The sequence below is a fragment of the Crocuta crocuta genome, unplaced genomic scaffold, assembly GCF_008692635.1.
Source record: "Crocuta crocuta isolate KB4526 unplaced genomic scaffold, BGI_CrCroc_1.0 scaffold1476, whole genome shotgun sequence".
In the NCBI taxonomy this organism is placed as follows: domain Eukaryota; kingdom Metazoa; phylum Chordata; class Mammalia; order Carnivora; family Hyaenidae; genus Crocuta; species Crocuta crocuta.
The window spans coordinates 10,876-15,732 of record NW_027529211.1 but is presented as its reverse complement, the minus strand read 5'-3'; positions in this window follow the sequence as shown (position 1 = coordinate 15,732).

The window sequence follows — 4,857 nt, the reverse complement described above, 5'->3', positions numbered from 1 at the left end:
TTTTTAGGAACCTCCATAATGTTTTCCAGAGTGGCTGCACCAGTTTGCCTTCCCACCAGCAGCGCAAAAGAGATCCTCTTTCTCTGCATCCTTGACAACATCAGTTGTTGTCTGACTTGTTAATGTTAGCCATTCTGAGGGGTGTGAGATGGTAAGTCATTGTGGTTTTGATTTGTATTACCCTGATTATGAGTGATATTGAGCATTTTTCATGTGTCGGTTGGCCATCTGGATGTCTACTTTGAAGAAATGTCTATTCATATCTTTTGTCCATTTCTTGACTGGATTATTTGTTTTTGGATGTTGAGTTTTATATGTTCTTTATAGATTTTGGATACTAACCCTTTGTCTGAAATATCATTTACAAATATCTTCTCCTATTCCATCAGTTGCCCTTTAGTTTTGCTCATTGTTTTGATGAGGTCCTTATAGTTCATTTATGCTTTTGTTTCCCTTGTGTCCAGAGATGTGTTGAATAAGAAGTTGCTGCAGCCATGGTCAAAGAGGTTCTTGCTTGCTTTCTTCTCGAAGATTTTGATGGCTTCCTGTCTTACATTTAGGTCTTTCATTCATTTTGAATTTATTTTTGTGTATGGTGTAAGAAAGTGGTCCAGGCTCATTTCTCTGCATGTTTCTGTCCAGTTTTCCCAGCACCACTTGCTGAAAAAGACTGTATTTATTCCACTGAATATTATTTCCTGCTTTGTCAAAGAGTAGTTGGCAAATATGTTTGTGGGTCCATTTCTGGGTTCTCTATTCTGTTCCATTAATCTGAGTGTCTGTTCTTCTGTCAGTACCATACTATCTTGATGATTATAGCTTTGTAATACAGCTTGAAGTACAGGATTGTGATGCCTCCTGCTTTGGTTTTCTTTTTCAGGATTGCTTTGGCTATTCGTGGTCTTTTCTGGTTTCATACAAATTTTAGGTTTGTTCTAGTGCTCGCTTCAGCAGCAGATATAATAAAAATAGGATTGTTTGTTCTAGCTCTGTGAAGAATGCTGATGTTATTTTGATAGGGATTGTATTTGAATACATAGATTACTTTGGGTAGTATTGACATTATAACAATATTTGTTTTTACTATCCAGGAGCATGGAATATTTTTCTATTTGTTTTCTTTTCAATTTCTTTCAAAAGCTTTCTATACTTTTCAGTATATAGAATTTTCACCTCTTTGGTTAGATTTATTCCTAGGTATTTTATGGTTTTTGGTGCAATTGTAAGTGGGATCAATTCCTTGATTTCTCTTTCTGTTGCTTCATTCTTGGTGTATAGGAATGCAAATTATTTCTCTGCATTGATTTTATATCCTGCCACTTTGCTGAATTCATGCATCAGTTCTAGTAGATTTTTGGTGAAATCTTTCAGGTTTTCCATATAGAGTATCATGTCATCTGCAAAGAGTGAAAGTTTGACTTCCCCTTGGCCGATTTGGATGCTTTTTATTTCTTTGTGCTTTCCCGTTGCAGAGGCTAAGACTTCCAATACTATGTTGAACAGTGGCAAGAGTGAACAACTCTGTCTTGTTCCTGACCTTAGAGGTAAAGCTCTCAGTTTTACCCCATTGAGGATGAGATTAGTGTTGTGTCTTTCATATATGGCTTTTATACTCTCGAGGTATGATGCTTCTATCCCTACTTTCTTAAGGGTTTTTATCAAGAACGGATGCTGTATTTTGCCAAATGTCTTATTTGCATTTATTGAAAAGATCATGCGGTTCTTGTCCTAATTTTTTTGATGTCATGAATCACATTGATTTTTTTGCAGATATTGAACCCAACCTGCATACATGGTTATGGTAAATATATTTTATAATGTATTGTTGGATCCCGTTGGCTAATTTCTTGTTGAAGATTTTTTCATTCATGTTCATCAGGGAAATTGGTCTATAGTTCTCCTTTTTAGTGGGGTCTTTGTTTGGTTTCGGAATCAAAGTAAGGCTGGCTTCATCGAAAGAGTTTGGAAGTGTTCCTTCCATTTCTATTTTTTGGAACAGCTTCAAGAGAAGAGGTGTTAACTCTTCTTTAAATGGCTAGTAGAATTTCTCCAGAAAGCCATCTGGCCCTGGACTTTTGTTTTTTTGGGAGATTTTTTTATTACTAACTATATTTCTTTACTGGTTATGGGTCTATTCAAATTTTCTATTTCTTTCTCCTAAAGTTTTGGAAGTTTATATGTTTTAGGAATTTGTCCATTTCTTCCAGATTGCCCATTTTATTGGCATATAATTGCTCATAATATTCTATTTTTTTATTTCTGGTATGTTGTATGTGATCTCTCTTTCATATTTGATTTTATTTATTTGGGTCCTTTCCTTTGTCTTTTTAATCAAACTGGCTAGTGGTTTATAAATTGTGTGACTTATTTCGCTCAGCATAACACCTTCAAGGTCCATCCATGTTGCTACACATGACCAGATTTCATTCTTTCTCATTGCCATGTAGTATTCCATGGTATAGATAAACCACATCTTCTTGATCCATTCATCTGTTAGAGAAGGACAAATATCATATGTTTGCACGTATAGGAGGATTAGGAGGAACTTGACGGAGGAACAAGGGGGAGAAGAAGGGCGGAAATGGTGGGGGAAAGGGAGAGAGGCAAACCATGAGAGACTCTTGAATGCTGACAAAAACTGAGGACTGATGGATGTGGGGGGGAGGGGGGATGGGCATGGAGGAGGACACTTGTGGGGATGAGCACTGAGTGTTATGTGGAAACTAATTTGACAATAAACTATTTGTAAAAAAAAATAAATAAAATAAAATAAATGCTTTAATAGAAAAAAAAATAAATTGTGTTAATTCTTTCAAAGAACCAGCTTCCTGTTTCATTGATCTGTTCTACTATTTTTGCAGTTTCGATAGCATTGATTTCTGCTCTAATCTTTATTATTTCCTGTTTTCTGCTGGCTTGGGGTTTTATTTTCTGTTTGTTTTCCAGCTCTTTGAGATGTAAGGATATTTTGTATATCTGGGACTTTTCTTCCTTCTTTAGGAAGGCCTGGATTGCTATATACTTCCCTTTTATGACTGCCTTTACTGCATCCTGGAGGTTTTGGGCTGTGGTGTTATCATTTTCATTGGCTTCCATGTACTTTTTAATTTCATCTTTAACTTCATGGTTAGCCCATTCATTCCTTAGTAGGATGTTATTTACTCTCCAAGTATTTGTTATCTTTCCAATTTTTTTTCTTGTGGTTGATTTCGAGTTTTATAGTGTTGTGGTCTGAAAATATGCATGTTATAACCTCGATCATTTTGTGCTTGTTGAGGGCTGATTTATGTCCCAGTACGTGATCGATTCTGGAGAATATTCCATGTTCACTGGAGAAGAATATATATTCTGATGCTTTAGGATGAAATGTTCTGAATATAACTGTTTAGTCCATTTGGTCCAGTGTGTCAATCAAAGCCATTGTTTTTTTGTTGATTTTCTGTTTACATTATCTGTTCATTGTTGTAAGTGGGGTATTGAAGCCCCCTACTATTATGGTATTATTATCAATGAGTTTTTTTATATTTGTGATTTATATATTTGGGTGCTATCACATTTGGAGTATAAATGTTTATAATTGTTAGGTCTTCTTGGTGGATAGACCCTTTAATTATGATATAATGCCCATCTTCATCACTTGTTACAGTATTTATTTTAAAGTCTAGATTGTCTGATATAAGTATGGCTACTCCAGCTTCCTTTTGCTGACCATTAGCATCATAGATTGTTCTCTTTTCCCTTACTTTCAATCTGAAGATGATTTTAGGTCTAAGGTGGATCTATTGTAAACTGCATATAGATGGATCTTGTTTTCTTATCCATTCTGTTACCCTGTGTCTTTTCATTGGAACATTTACTTTATTGATGTTTAGAGTGNCTCCTATTTTGAATGACAGTCTTGCTGGATAAAGAATTCTTGGCTGCATATTTTTTCGATTTAGTACATTGAATACATCCTGCCACTCCTTTCTTGCCTGCCAAATTTCTGTGAATAGGTTTGCTGAATATATGATCTGTCTTCCTGTGTAGGTTAAGGACTTTTTTCCCTTGCTGCTTTCATAATTCTTTCCTTGCCTGTGTATTTTGTGAATTTGACGATGATATCCCTTGTTGATGGTTGGTTTTTGTTGAATCTGTGGGAGCCATCTGTGCTTCCTGTATTTTGATGTATGTGTCTTTCCCCAGGATAGGGAAGTTTTCTGCTATGATTTGCTCCCATGACCCTCCTACCCCTTTGTCTCTCTCTTCATCTTCTAGGACATCTATGATTCTGATGTTGTTTCTTTTTAATGAGTCACGGATTTCTCTGATTCTTAAATTGCTCTTTTGCCTTAGTTTCCGTCATTTTTCCCTGCTTCATTATTCTCCATAAGATTGTCCTCTATATCACTGATTCGCTGCTCTGCCTCATGCATCCTTGCTGCCGTGGCACACATTCGAGATTTCAGCTCAGTTATAGCATTTTTTATTTCATCCTGACTAGCTTTTACTTCTTTTATCTCCATAGAGGGACTGTAATCTATTTTTGACCCCATTCTTATTACCATGATTCTAAATTCTGGTTCAGACAACTGGCTAGTTTCTGTGTTGATACAGATCTGTGTTGGCTGTCATTTCTTCCTGCTCTTTCTCTTGGGCTTAATTCTTTCATTTCATCATTTTGAAGGAAGAAAAGGAATTTATAAGGTAAAAACAATTTAAATTAAAAAGTTGAAAACAACACACACACACACACAACATATAATTGATGCTATAATTTTGGTGTGTTTTCTTCTGGTTATTTAAAGGGGCTTTTTAGATTAGAGAGAAAAGGGGGAGAAAAGGAAAACATTTGAAAATTTGAGAAATGGATACAAT